The sequence below is a fragment of the Rhipicephalus microplus genome, unplaced genomic scaffold (genome assembly GCF_043290135.1).
Source record: "Rhipicephalus microplus isolate Deutch F79 unplaced genomic scaffold, USDA_Rmic scaffold_947, whole genome shotgun sequence".
In the NCBI taxonomy this organism is placed as follows: domain Eukaryota; kingdom Metazoa; phylum Arthropoda; class Arachnida; order Ixodida; family Ixodidae; genus Rhipicephalus; species Rhipicephalus microplus.
The window spans coordinates 7,501-22,500 of record NW_027465499.1 but is presented as its reverse complement, the minus strand read 5'-3'; the positions used below and the strand labels follow the sequence as shown (position 1 = coordinate 22,500).

Below are 15,000 nucleotides of genomic sequence, written 5' to 3'. Positions count from 1 at the left end.
AACAGCGCGGCTAAGGGCTCGAAACAAACCCTAAACCGCGCCAAGTACGGAAGGAACGGCGCGGAGAGGGCTCGAGACAAAGCTCGACCCTAAACCGCGCCAAGTACGGAGGGAACAGCGCGGCTAAGGGCTCGAAACAAACCCTGAACCGCGCCAAGTACGAAAGGAACGGCGCGCAGTAGGGGTTTAAAACAAAGCTGGTCCCAAAATCGCGCCAAGTACGAAAGGAACAGCGCGGTCGAGACTCGGAAGAAAAAGCTTTCAAAGTGTCGTAGCACGATGCACACTGCTGTTCGTGTGGAACAAACGTGACTACCGTGCTGTACGGTGGAGTTCTGTGCGCAAAAGCGGCGCGTGTGTTTCTAAGCACCACAGCGTTGTGTCAAAAAAGAGGTGCCTGAGAGAAACGCATGCGACTGCCGTGCTTTGCGGCATAGCACCGTGCGCAAAAACGGTGCGCATGCAAGAGGTGTCAGAGCTAGCGAACTTGTGCCACGAGCAACAGGTCACTAAAAGCCTATAGATGACGGTGTTGGAGGAAAAGAAAAATATCGAGAAAGCACTGCGGTGTGCCGTGCGTAGGGACGGGCGCGCGTGCCACATGCCGCCGAAATATGGGTGTCGGAGAAAACAGAGTGCCGCGCGTAACGAGGGGCGCGCGTGTTACAGAGAGATATGCCCAAACGCATGAAAGTGTACGCAGGTGTCCTAAGGCAGTTTTTTTTTTTTCCTCATTTTGATGTCGCCCCGGCTGACGCGGTTTTCGTTTTTCCGTGCCGCCCCGGCTGACGCGGTTTTCGTTTTTCCGTGCCGCCCCGGCTGACGCAGTTTTTGCGCCGCCCCGGCTGACGCGGTTTTTGCGCCGCCCCGGCTGACGCGGTTTTCGCGCCGCCCCGGCTGACGCGGTTTTCGCGCCGCCCCGGCTGACGCGGTTTTCGCGCCGCCCCGGCTGACGCGGTTTTTGCGTCGCCCCGGCTGACGCGGTTCGGACTTTGCACTTTTTGGCTCACCCCGGCTGGCGGCCCACTCACTCGATCGCCAGGTCTGTTTGCCCCGGTGGTTCCACCGCCAGGCTTAAGCGCGAACTTTTTTTGTTTGTTTTCTTTTGATTAAGCGCAAGCTTTTTTCTTTGTTTTCTTTTGATTAAGCGCGGGCTTTTTTCTTTGTTTTTTTTTTTTATTTCGCCCCGGCAGACGCGGTTTTTGCGCCGCCCCGGCTGACGCGGTTTTTGCCGCCCCGGCTGACGCAGTTCGGACTTAGCACTTTTCGGCTGTGCCTGGCTGGCGGCCCACTCACTCGATCGCCATGTCTGTTTGCCACAGTTTTCCCGGTGGTGCCGCACCCGGGCTCGCCCCGGCTGACGCAGTTTTCGCGCCGCCCCGGCTGACGCGGTTTCGTGCCGCCCCGGCAGACGCGGTTTTCGCGCCGCCCCGGCTGACGCGGTTTCGTGCCGCCCCGGCAGACGCAGTTCGGACTTAGCACTTTTCGGCTGTGCCTGGCTGGCGGCCCACTCACTCGATCGCCATGTCTGTTTGCCACAGTTTTCCCGGTGGTGCCGCACCCGGGCTCGCCCCGGCTGACGCAGTTTTCGCGCCGCCCCGGCTGACGCGGTTTCGTGCCGCCCCGGCAGACGCGGTTTTCGCGCCGCCCCGGCTGACGCGGTTTCGTGCCGCCCCGGCAGACGCAGTTCGGACTTAGCACTTTTCGGCTGTGCCTGGCTGGCGGCCCACTCACTCAATCGCCATGTCTGTTTGCCACAGTTTTCCCGGTGGTGCCGCACCCGGGCTCGCCCCGGCTGACGCAGTTTTCGCGCCGCCCCGGCTGACGCGGTTTCGTGCCGCCCCGGCAGACGCGGTTTTCGCGCCGCCCCGGCTGACGCGGTTTCGTGCCGCCCCGGCAGACGCAGTTCGGACTTAGCACTTTTCGGCTGTGCCTGGCTGGCGGCCCACTCACTCGATCGCCATGTCTGTTTGCCACAGTTTTCCCGGTGGTGCCGCACCCGGGCTCGCCCCGGCAGACGCGTTTTTTTTTTCTTTCGCCCCGGCTGACGCAGTTTTCGCGCCGCCCCGGCTGACGCGGTTTCGTGCCGCCCCGGCAGACGCGGTTTTTTGCGCCGCCCCGGCTGACGCGGTTTTTGCCGCCCCGGCTGACGCAGTTCGGACTTAGCACTTTTCGGCTGTGCCTGGCTGGCGGCCCACTCACTCGATCGCCATGTCTGTTTGCCACAGTTTTCCCGGTGGTGCCGCACCCGGGCTCGCCCCGGCTGACGCAGTTTTCGCGCCGCCCCGGCTGACGCGGTTTCGTGCCGCCCCGGCAGACGCGGTTTTCGCGCCGCCCCGGCTGACGCGGTTTCGTGCCGCCCCGGCAGACGCAGTTCGGACTTAGCACTTTTCGGCTGTGCCTGGCTGGCGGCCCACTCACTCGATCGCCATGTCTGTTTGCCACAGTTTTCCCGGTGGTGCCGCACCCGGGCTCGCCCCGGCTGACGCAGTTTTCGCGCCGCCCCGGCTGACGCGGTTTCGTGCCGCCCCGGCAGACGCGGTTTTCGCGCCGCCCCGGCTGACGCGGTTTCGTGCCGCCCCGGCAGACGCAGTTCGGACTTAGCACTTTTCGGCTGTGCCTGGCTGGCGGCCCACTCACTCGATCGCCATGTCTGTTTGCCACAGTTTTCCCGGTGGTGCCGCACCCGGGCTCGCCCCGGCAGACGCGTTTTTTTTTTCTTTCGCCCCGGCTGACGCAGTTTTCGCGCCGCCCCGGCTGACGCGGTTTCGTGCCGCCCCGGCAGACGCGGTTTTTTTGCGCCGCCCCGGCTGACGCGGTTTTTGCCGCCCCGGCTGACGCAGTTCGGACTTGGCACTTTTTGGCTGAGCCTGGCTGGTGGCCCACTCACTCGATCGCCATGTCTGTTAGCCACAGTTTTCCCGGTGGTGCCGCACCCGGGCTCGCCCCGGCTGACGCAGTTTTCGCGCCGCCCCGGCAAACGCGGTTTTCGCGCCGCCCCGGCTGACGCGGTTTTTGCCGCCCCGGCTGACGCAGTTCGGACTTGGCACTTTTTGGGCTGAGCCTGGCTGGCGGCCCACTCACTCGATCGCCATGTCTGTTTGCCACAGTCTTCCCGGTGGTGCCGCACCCGGGCTCGCCCCGGCAGACGCGTTTTTTTTTTCTTTCGCCCCGGCAGACGTGGTTCCCCCCCCCCCCTTTTCGCTCGCCCCGGCTGACGAGGTTTTCGCGCCGCCCCGGCTGACGCAGTTTTCGCGCCGCCCCGGCTGACGCGGTTTCGTGCCGCCCCGGCTGACGCGGTTTTCGCGCCGCCCCGGCTGACGCGGTTTTTGCGTCGCCCCGGCTGACACGGTTCGGACTTTGCACTTTTCGGCTGTGCCTGGCTGGCGGCCCACTCACTCGATCGCCATGTCTGTTTGCCACAGTTTTCCCGGTGGTGCCGCACCCGGGCTCGCCCCGGCTGACGCAGTTTTCGCGCCGCCCCGGCTGACGCGGTTTCGTGCCGCCCCGGCAGACGCGGTTTTCGCGCCGCCCCGGCTGACGCGGTTTCGTGCCGCCCCGGCAGACGCAGTTCGGACTTAGCACTTTTCGGCTGTGCCTGGCTGGCGGCCCACTCACTCGATCGCCATGTCTGTTTGCCACAGTTTTCCCGGTGGTGCCGCACCCGGGCTCGCCCCGGCTGACGCAGTTTTCGCGCCGCCCCGGCTGACGCGGTTTCGTGCCGCCCCGGCAGACGCGGTTTTCGCGCCGCCCCGGCTGACGCGGTTTCGTGCCGCCCCGGCAGACGCAGTTCGGACTTAGCACTTTTCGGCTGTGCCTGGCTGGCGGCCCACTCACTCGATCGCCATGTCTGTTTGCCACAGTTTTCCCGGTGGTGCCGCACCCGGGCTCGCCCCGGCAGACGCGTTTTTTTTTTTTTCTTTCGCCCCGGCTGACGCAGTTTTCGCGCCGCCCCGGCTGACGCGGTTTCGTGCCGCCCCGGCAGACGCGGTTTTTTGCGCCGCCCCGGCTGACGCGGTTTTTGCCGCCCCGGCTGACGCAGTTCGGACTTAGCACTTTTCGGCTGTGCCTGGCTGGCGGCCCACTCACTCGATCGCCATGTCTGTTTGCCACAAACTTAGCTTCTATAAGCGCGGCACATATGAAAAGGAAAGAGGAAAGAATACAGAGACGTCAAGACAGGTAGGCGCTAAACTTCCAACTGTTTATTTCATGCACTTGACACCCATCTTATACATGCGTAGAAACACGACTCATCTTGCACGTGGTGACATCCCAAGAAACGTCATTTCCTTTTCTGTCAAAGCAATCGAAGGTGAACTCACACACAAGTTCCCCATTTTTTCTATTGCCTCGGCTTCTTTGATCTCACGTGTCAGCTGATTGCGAGACCGGCTGATAACGGTGCAGCTATACAGATCAGGGGAGCACCCACACCCCTTGCAGTGCGCCGCCAAGAACCCTCCCGCTGAAAGTTTATTTCTCGCGTTGTAAGCATGTTCCCGCAGTCTATCATTAAGACACCGCTTAGTCTGTCCTATGTAATATCTTCCACACGATAACAAGAACACGTACACAACGCAACACACACAATCTACATATCTAACCTGATGTTTCTTATCACATACTAAGCGAATAGAACTAATTGGGCAGGTCAACTTGCAAAGCTCCCCTAGTTTTTTGGGGGCTGAAAACACCACACGTACGTGAGCCCGTGTTTCAGCGGGAGGGTTCTTGGCGGCGCACTGCAAGGGGTGTGGGTGCTCCCCTGATCTGTATAGCTGCACCGTTATCAGCCGGTCTCGCAATCAGCTGACACGTGAGATCAAAGAAGCCGAGGCAATAGAAAAAATGGGGAACTTGTGTGTGAGTTCACCTTCGATTGCTTTGACAGATAAGGAAATGACGTTTCTTGGGATGTCACCACGTGCAAGATGAGTCGTGTTTCTACGCATGTATAAGATGGGTGTCAAGTGCATGAAATAAACAGTTGGAAGTTTAGCGCCTACCTGTCTTGACGTCTCTGTATTCTTTCCTCTTTCCTTTTCATATGTGCCGCGCTAATAGAAGCTAAGTTCATGGATAACCAACTCGCCCGAGCCACAACACTGTTTGCCACAGTTTTCCCGGTGGTGCCGCACCCGGGCTCGCCCCGGCTGACGCAGTTTTCGCGCCGCCCCGGCTGACGCGGTTTCGTGCCGCCCCGGCAGACGCGGTTTTCGCGCCGCCCCGGCTGACGCGGTTTCGTGCCGCCCCGGCAGACGCAGTTCGGACTTAGCACTTTTCGGCTGTGCCTGGCTGGCGGCCCACTCACTCGATCGCCATGTCTGTTTGCCACAGTTTTCCCGGTGGTGCCGCACCCGGGCTCGCCCCGGCTGACGCAGTTTTCGCGCCGCCCCGGCTGACGCGGTTTCGTGCCGCCCCGGCAGACGCGGTTTTCGCGCCGCCCCGGCTGACGCGGTTTCGTGCCGCCCCGGCAGACGCAGTTCGGACTTAGCACTTTTCGGCTGTGCCTGGCTGGCGGCCCACTCACTCGATCGCCATGTCTGTTTGCCACAGTTTTCCCGGTGGTGCCGCACCCGGGCTCGCCCCGGCAGACGCGTTTTTTTTTTTCTTTCGCCCCGGCTGACGCAGTTTTCGCGCCGCCCCGGCTGACGCGGTTTCGTGCCGCCCCGGCAGACGCGGTTTTTTTGCGCCGCCCCGGCTGACGCGGTTTTTGCCGCCCCGGCTGACGCAGTTCGGACTTGGCACTTTTTGGCTGAGCCTGGCTGGTGGCCCACTCACTCGATCGCCATGTCTGTTAGCCACAGTTTTCCCGGTGGTGCCGCACCCGGGCTCGCCGCGGCTGACGCAGTTTTCGCGCCGCCCCGGCAGACGCGGTTTTCGCGCCGCCCCGGCTGACGCGGTTTTTGCCGCCCCGGCTGACGCAGTTCGGACTTGGCACTTTTTGGGCTGAGCCTGGCTGGCGGCCCACTCACTCGATCGCCATGTCTGTTTGCCACAGTCTTCCCGGTGGTGCCGCACCCGGGCTCGCCCCGGCAGACGCGTTTTTTTTTTCTTTCGCCCCGGCAGACGTGGTTCCCCCCCCCCCCTTTTCGCTCGCCCCGGCTGACGAGGTTTTCGCGCCGCCCCGGCTGACGCAGTTTTCGCGCCGCCCCGGCTGACGCGGTTTCGTGCCGCCCCGGCTGACGCGGTTTTCGCGCCGCCCCGGCTGACGCGGTTTTTGCGTCGCCCCGGCTGACACGGTTCGGACTTTGCACTTTTCGGCTGTGCCTGGCTGGCGGCCCACTCACTCGATCGCCATGTCTGTTTGCCACAGTTTTCCCGGTGGTGCCGCACCCGGGCTTGCCCCGGCAGACGCGTTTTTTTTTTTTCTTTTCGCCCCGGCTGACGCAGTTTTCGCCCCGCCCCGGCTGACGCGGTTTCGTGCCGCCCCGGCAGACGCGGTTTTTTGCGCCGCCCCGGCTGACGCGGTTTTTGCCGCCCCGGCTGACGCAGTTCGGACTTTGCACTTTTTGGCTGAGCCTGGCTGGCGGCCCACTCACTCGATCGCCATGTCTGTTTGCCACAGTTTTCCCGGTGGTGCCGCACCCGGGCTCGCCCCGGCAGACGCGTTTTTTTTTTCCTTCGCCCCGGCAGACGTGGTTCCCCCCCCCCCCTCCGTCTTTCTTTTTGTTTTTTTTTTCGCCGCGGCTGAAGTGGATTTTTCGGTGCCTCGACGCCCCGGTAGTCGCGGTTTTTCCGTTTCCGCACGGCCCCGGCTGACGCTGCTCGGTCACAGTCGCCTTTTGTGAGGATTGCAGACTTCTTGAGCGCGGGTGTTTTTTTTTTGTTGTTGTTGTTGTTTTATTACGCATTCGCTCCAGCAGACGCTGTTTAGACTTTTTGTTTCCTCTTTTATCCTGCGACGAGGTGACGAGGTTTATTCGGTGCCCCGCCGCCCCGGCTGAAGTGATTTTTCCTGTCCCGTGCCGCCCCGGCTGACGCGGTTGGGACTTCGCGTTTGTTCGGCCGCCACGGGTTTTGGCGCACTCGCTCGGTTGCTTGTTGTTGCCACTTGTTGCGAACCCAGGTTTCTTGAGCGAGCGCGGGCGTTTTTTCTTCCTTTCTTTCTTTGTTCTATGTGTTAGCGAATCGGCCTTTAATATCACACGAGGACTCACAACCAACAATTTTCAGTTTGAAGTGTAAAAAATCTGCAGGTGTTGACGTAACTGACTTGCCCCGTACCCTTGAGTACATCCATGAAGTTCTCGTAGTACTACTAAATCGCATTATTCCAAGTGGAGAAATTCCCATAAACTTGCAAACCTCTACACGAAAATCGGTGCGCGTGATAAAGTTGAAAATTATCGTCCGATATCAAATGTGCCTTCTATAACACAAATTCTAGGAAAAAAAAAAAAAAACACTTGTTCGCCGTTTTCTGCGCCGTGACTGGCAGCACTCCGGCGAAGCGAAACGGGGTCGATTCGAGCACGATATCGGCGTCTTTCGACGTGCTCGCCGGCGACCGTCGCACGAGTACGTCGCACGAGCGCGTCTGCCGGGGCGCCGTTTGCGAAGCCGACGCAAAAGTGGGAACCGCCGCTCGGATGATCGCCGCTTTCGGCAGAGTGAGTGTTGGCACTCCGGGGAAGCGAAACAGCGTGAATGCGCCCACGAAATCGGCGTATTTTGAAGTGCCCGCCGGCGACCGTCGCACGAGTACGGTAAACCGCGTCAGCCGGGGCGTAGTTCGGGACGCCGACGAAAAAGTGGGAAGCGCAACTCGGATCTTCGCCGTTTTTGCAGGAGTGAGTGGCGGCCCTCCTGCGAGACCAAGAAGCATCGATTCGTGCACGAATTCGGCGCCTTTCGACGTGATCGCCGGCGACCGTCGCTCGAGTAGGGCAAACCGCGTCTGCCGGGGCGGGCTTCGGGACGCCGATGCGAAAGTGGGAAACGCTGCTCGGATGTTCGCCGTTTTTGGCCGAGTGAGTGCTGGCACTCGGGCGAAGCCAAACGGGGCCGATTACGGCACGATATCGGCGTCTTTCGACGTGCCCGGCGGCGACCGTCGCACGAGTACGGTAAACCGCGTCAGCCCGGGCGGAGTTCGGGACGCCGATGCGAAAGTGGAGAACGCCGCTCGGATCTTCGCCGTTTTTGGAGGAGTGAGTGGCGGCACTCCGGAGAAGCCAAGGAGCGCCAATTAGCGCACGATATCGGCGTCTTTCGACGCGCTCGCCGGCGACCGTCGAACGAGTAGGGCAAACCGCGTCTGCCGGGGCGGGGTTTACGACGCCGACGCAAAAGTGGGAACCGCCGCTCGGATGTTGGCCGTTTTTGGCAGAGTGAGTGCTGGCACACCGGCGACGCGAAAGAGCGCGAAAGCGCCCACGAAAGTGGCGTATTTGGACGTGCTTGACGGCGACCGCTGCAGGAGTACGAAAAACCACGTCAGCCGGGGCGAGCGACCCACGGCGGTCTGGGTGCTTATCGCTGCTATTATAGGGGCACCCCGGCAGACGCAGAAAAAAAAAATTTTTTTCGACCTTCTTTTTTGCTGGTCGAGCTCGGGTAACCCAGGTCGCAATGGGAGCCGCGCACGAAAGCGGCGTCGCGAGACGCGTTCGCGGTCGCTAGTCGCACGAGCTCGGCAACCGCGTCAGCCGGCGCGGAGTTCGGGATGCCGACGGCTAAGTGGGTACCGCTGCTCGGATGTTCGCCGTTTTTGGCCGAGTGAGTGCTGGCACTCCGGCGAAGCGAAACGGGGCCGATTCGGGCAAGATATCGGCGTATTTCGACGTGCTCGCCGGCGACCGTCGCACGAGTACGGCAAAGCGCGTCTGCCGGGGCGAGGTTTGCGATGCCGACGAAAAAGTGGGAAGCGCCGCTCGGATCTTCGCCGTTTTTGCAGGAGTGAGTGGCGGCCCTCCTGCGAGACCAAGAAGCATCGACTCGCGCACGATATCGGTGTCTTTCGACGTGCCCGCCGGCCACCGCCGCACGAGTACGGCAAACCGCGTATGCCGGGGCGGGGTTGGCGACGCCGACGCAAAAGTGGGAACCGCCACTAGGATGTTCGCCGTTTTTGGCAGAGTGAGTGCTGGCACACCGGCGACGCGAAAGAGCGCGAAAGCGCCCACGAAAGTGGCGTATTTGGACGTGCTTGACGGCGACCGCTGCAGGAGTACGAAAAACCACGTCAGCCGGGGCGAGCGACCCACGGCGGTCTGGGTGCTTATCGCTGCTATTATAGGGGCACCCCGGCAGACGCAGAAAAAAAAAATTTTTTTTCGACCTTCTTTTTTGCTGGTCGAGCTCGGGTAACCCAGGTCGCAATGGGAGCCGCGCACGAAAGCGGCGTCGCGAGACGCGTTCGCGGTCGCTAGTCGCACGAGCTCGGCAACCGCGTCAGCCGGCGCGGAGTTCGGGATGCCGACGGCTAAGTGGGTACCGCTGCTCGGATGTTCGCCGTTTTTGGCCGAGTGAGTGCTGGCACTCCGGCGAAGCGAAACGGGGCCGATTCGGGCACGATATCGGCGTATTTCGACGTGCTCGCCGGCGACCGTCGCACGAGTACGGCAAAGCGCGTCTGCCGGGGCGAGGTTTGCGATGCCGACGAAAAAGTGGGAAGCGCCGCTCGGATCTTCGCCGTTTTTGCAGGAGTGAGTGGCGGCCCTCCTGCGAGACCAAGAAGCATCGACTCGCGCACGATATCGGTGTCTTTCGACGTGCCCGCCGGCCACCGCCGCACGAGTACGGCAAACCGCGTATGCCGGGGCGGGGTTGGCGACGCCGACGCAAAAGTGGGAACCGCCACTAGGATGTTCGCCGTTTTTGGCAGAGTGAGTGCTGGCACTCCGGCGAAGCGAAAGAGCGCGAATGCGCCCACGAAAGTGGCGTGTTTGGACGTGCTTGACGACGACCACCGCAGGAAAACGAAAAACCACGTCAGCCGGGGCGAGCGACCCATGGCGGTCTGGGTGCTTATCGCTGCTATTATAGGGGCACCCCGGCAGACGCAAAAAAAAAAAATTTTTTTTCGACATTCTTTCTTGCTCGTCGACCTCGGGTGACCCAGGTCGCAGTGGGAGCCGCGCACGAAAGCGGCGTCGCGAGACGGCTTCGCGGTCGCTAGTCGCACGAGCTCGGCAACCGCGTCTGCCGGGGCGGAGTTCGGGACGCCGACGGCTAAGTGGGAACCGCCGCTCGGATGTTCGCCGTTTGTGGCCGAGTGAGTGCTGGCACTCCGGCGAAGCCAAACGGGGCCGATTCCGGCACGATATCGGCGTCTTTCTACGTGCTCGCCGGCGACCGTCGCACGAGTACGGCAAAGTGCGTCTGCCGGGGCGGGGTTTGCGACGCGTACGCAATAGTGAGAACCGTCGCTCGGATGTTCGTCGTCTTTCGCCGAGCCAGTGCTGGCACTCCGGCGAAGCCGAACGGAGCCGATTCGGGCACGATATCGGCGTCTTTCCACGTGCTCGCCGGCGACCGTCGCACGAGTACGGTAAACCGCGTCAGCCGGGGCGGAGTTCGGGACGCCGATGCGAAAGTGGGAAGCGCCGCTCGGATCTTCGCCGTTTTTGGAGGAGTCAGTGGCGGCACTCCGGTGAAGCCAAGGTGCGCCAATTCGCGCACGATATCGGCGTCTTTCGACGTGCCCGCCGGCCACCGTCGCACGAGTACGGCAAACCTCGTCTGCCGGGGCGGGGTTTGCGACGCCGACGCAAAAGTGGGAACCGCCGCTCGGATGTTCGCCGTTTTTGGCAGAGTGAGTGCTGGCACTCCGGCGAAGCGAAAGAGCGTGAATGCGCCCACGAAAGTAGCGTATTTGGACGTGCTTGACGGCGACCGCCGCAGGAGTACGAAAAACCACGTCAGCCGGGGCGAGCGACCCACGGCGGTCTGGGTGCTTATCGCTGCTATTATAGGGGCACCCCGGCAGACGCAGAAAGAAAAAAAAAAAAATGGGGACATGGCGTGCGTCACCGTGCGGCTTCGCAGCGTTGCCGAAGTCGCCGAGCCCTTCGACTGAGCCGAACGGCGGACAGGGAACGTTGGTCGGCCGTTCTAACCTGTCGGTGCCACGCCGAGACGTCGTTAAGGAAAACCGCGTCGTGGGCCTCTACGACGCCGTCGAGTCGTTGTACGTTTGGTGTCCAGCGTGTCGGCGGCGAGTAGCGGACACGTCGTTCACGACTTCGGTCTTTCGCAGTCGACGCGAACTTGCGGAGAGTCGTGGTGCCTCACGTTTTCGGCAGAAACCGCGGCGGAATTTTCCCGTGCGTGCGCGCACGACCTCGGTGCTGTGCCGTCAGCGTAGTGTTGCACAAACTCGTGGCCTACCCAAGGTGCGGTACGTTTGCGGCCGTATCCTCGGTGGGAATTTCGTGAGTAGGGTCGCAAATTCTACGACCTCGGCGGGTTTGAGAGCGACGTAGACTTGTGGCACGCTCAACGTGCCACACGTTTCGGGGCACACCCGCGGTGAAATTTTCTCGAGTACGCTCGTATTAGTGCCCAAGGAGGTCTGGGTACTTATCGCTGCTATTATGTGGGGGTTCTCGTGAGCGGCGTACGCGAAAGCGACCGGGTGTCTGATATGCGGCGGGCTTCGGCCTCGTCAAGCGTGTCCTCGGGTCTGCTCCAGGGGAATCCACGGCAGTCGTCTGCAGCCTCATCCGCTTGATGCGTTAGGGGCTGGTTGTCGGACGGTGCCGTTTTACCACGATATCGAGGTGTGTTCCGTGTCGTCCTCGGGCGATTCAGATGCGAAAGCGCCGAAGACGCGGGCGTGACCCGTCGTCTGGCGGCTTTGCAGTCTCGGCTCCGTTGCTAGTTCCGGCCGGTCCACCGACAGTGCAGCGGGCTTGGGCAACCCGCACGGCGCGACCGAGTCGATGCAACGAAAAAGAGCGAGCATGAACGTGCTTCTTCCCGCACGGCTCCCACTCGTCTTTCGGGAAGGTTGTGCCGTAGCGAGCTCGAACGCCGTCATCTCGGAGTGCAAAATAAGCGTGTTGGGGCGCCTGAAGGTGGCCTCCGCCGCACACAGACTGCGTCCGGCCCGCCGAAGGCGAGGACGGACGCGCAGTCGAACGATTACCTGGTTGATCCTGCCAGTAATCATATGCTTGTCTCAAAGATTAAGCCATGCATGTCTAAGTACATGCCGAAATAAGGCGAAACCGCGAATGGCTCATTAAATCAGTTATGGTTCCTTAGATCGTTTCTTCCTACTTGGATAACTGTGGCAATTCTAGAGCTAATACATGCAGTGAGCCTGGAGCCCTTTGGGTAACGGGTGCTTTTATTAGACCAAGATCGATCGGGTTTCGGCCCGTATTGTGTGGTGACTCTGGATAACTTTGTGCTGATCGCATGGCCACGAGCCGGCGACGTTTCTTTCAAGTGTCTGCCTTATCAACTTTCGATGGTAGGTTACTTGCTTACCATGGTTGTTACAGGTAACGGAGAATCAGGGTTCGATTCCGGAGAGGGAGCCTGAGAAACGGCTACCACATCCAAGGAAGGCAGCAGGCGCGCAAATTACCCACTCCCGGCACGGGGAGGTAGTGACGAAAAATAACAATACGGGACTCTTTTGAGGCCCCGTAATTGAAATGAGTACACTCTAAATCCTTTAACGAGGATCAATTGGAGGGCAAGTCTGGTGCCAGCAGCCGCGGTAATTCCAGCTCCAATAGCGTATACTAAAGCTGCTGCGGTTAAAAAGCTCGTAGTTGGATCTCAGTTCCAGACGAGTAGTGCATCTACCCGATGCGACGGCTCGGACTGAACATCATGCCGGTTCTTTCTTGGTGCACTTCATTGTGTGCCTCGAGATGGCCGGTGCTTTTACTTTGAAAAAATTAGAGTGCTCAACGCAGGCGAGTCGCCTGAATAAACTTGCATGGAATAATAGAACAAGACCTCGTTTCTGTTCTGTTGGTTTTTGGAATACGAGGTAATGATTAAGAGGGACGGACGGGGGCATTCGTATTGCGGCGCTAGAGGTGAAATTCTTGGACCGTCGCAAGACGAACTACTGCGAAAGCATTTGCCAAGAATGTTTTCATTGATCAAGAACGAAAGTCAGAGGTTCGAAGGCGATCAGATACCGCCCTAGTTCTGACCATAAACGATGCCAACCAGCGATCCGCCTGAGTTACTCAAATGACTCGGCGGGCAGCTTCCGGGAAACCAAAGTATTTGGGTTCCGGGGGAAGTATGGTTGCAAAGCTGAAACTTAAAGGAATTGACGGAAGGGCACCACCAGGAGTGGAGCCTGCGGCTTAATTTGACTCAACACGGGAAAACTTACCCGGCCCGGACACTGGGAGGATTGACAGATTGAGAGCTCTTTCTTGATTCGGTGGATGGTGGTGCATGGCCGTTCTTAGTTGGTGGAGCGATTTGTCTGGTTAATTCCGATAACGAACGAGACTCTAGCCTATTAAATAGGTGCGGGGTTCCCAGCACCTTACAACCTTCTTAGAGGGACAAGCGGCTCCTAGCCGCACGAAACAGAGCAATAACAGGTCTGTGATGCCCTTAGATGTCCGGGGCCGCACGCGCGCTACACTGAAGGAAGCAGCGTGTCTTTATCCCTGTCTGAAAAGACTGGGTAACCCGTGGAACTTCTTTCGTGATTGGGATAGGGGCTTGCAATTGTTCCCCTTGAACGAGGAATTCCCAGTAAGCGCGAGTCATAAGCTCGCGTTGATTACGTCCCTGCCCTTTGTACACACCGCCCGTCGCTACTACCGATTGAATGATTTAGTGAGGTCTTCGGACCGATGTCCGGCGCGGCCTTTCGGTTGCGCCGGTCTGTTGGAAAGATGACCAAACTTGATCATTTAGAGGAAGTAAAAGTCGTAACAAGGTTTCCGTAGGTGAACCTGCGGAAGGATCATTAACGGATTGTGAAGGGTGAGCGCCTCAGCTGCGTCTGCGCCCGACACTTTCTGCCGCTGACCCCGTTTGGACGCGGGGTCGGCTTTTCCCCACGGGGCTGCCTGAATGTGGAGCGGCACCCCGTGACAAATTGTTGCGCCCAGCGGACGCCAACACCGCGACCTTGGACGGTCGGCCAGGTGGCGGACGCGGGTACAAACGGCGCAACGCACTCATAGGTCGGCTTTCGACCCGCCACTGCACCGTGGCTCGAAGCGCTCGAAATGCGCGACCCGACCGCTGCGGGACCGCCTAGTACTGTAAACAGGAGCGGCGGAGCGCGAACGGCGAGTCGTGGTTACGTCGGTAGAAGGCGAGGCTGCGCGTTCCCGAAACGCCAGCCGAGTGCCCTCCCGACCGTTCGAGCGTGCAAGAACGAGACCCGACAATCGCGCGGCGACTGCCAAGTACGAGAGGAACGGCACAAGCGTCGGCGGTCGGTCAAGGAACTGGCGATGTGACGGGTCCGCTGTGCACCAGTGCATACCGTCCCGCCGTCCGCGGCAAGCGCCTCCGCGTCCTCGGGTGACGGAGGCTGCCGGTCGGTTCTTGCAGGCGAGGGATCTCGCTGGCACCGGTTCGCGTTGACGCGCGGCCGGTCATGGCACGGCGATGCGACGGCCGAGGTGCGCAGTACTCGATGGAGGAACCGCACGCTCCGATGACCGTCCCGCCCTCCGCGGCGTATGCGTACCGACCGTAATGGTTGCAGCAGCGCCGGCCGGCTTTTGAATTCGCCACACGAAACACGGTGCGAGATCGCGGTTAGGGGAGCGTCGACGTTGACAGGCGTTTTGCTTGCTGCCGAGGGAAAGGCGGCACGGCCACGTCGCGCTCGTCGCGATTAGCGGGTCTGCGCGCTTTGGGAAGGTGCCGCAACGACTTGCCGAAAGAGGAAGCACGGAAGAACGAGGGACTTGGACGTCCCGACAATTGAACGCACTTGCGGCCAGGCCCTTGCTGGCTTCGTTCTTCCGCCTCGAGTAGGCTCGTACGCGGCTCCGGCGCCGAAAGTGGTCCTTGGCACCGACTTCGGTGGACGTGGGAAGTGCC

At 60.7% G+C, this 15,000-nt stretch overlaps 1 non-coding gene across 1 annotated transcript; it reads left to right on the top strand.

Moving 5' to 3' along the window:
* Positions 1-12,094: 12,094 nt before the first annotated feature.
* On the top strand, positions 12,095-13,909 carry LOC142795910 (small subunit ribosomal RNA). The gene has a single exon (XR_012893405.1). It is a non-coding gene; the product is annotated as a small subunit ribosomal RNA (ribosomal RNA).
* The last annotated feature ends 1,091 nt before the right edge of the window (positions 13,910-15,000 follow it).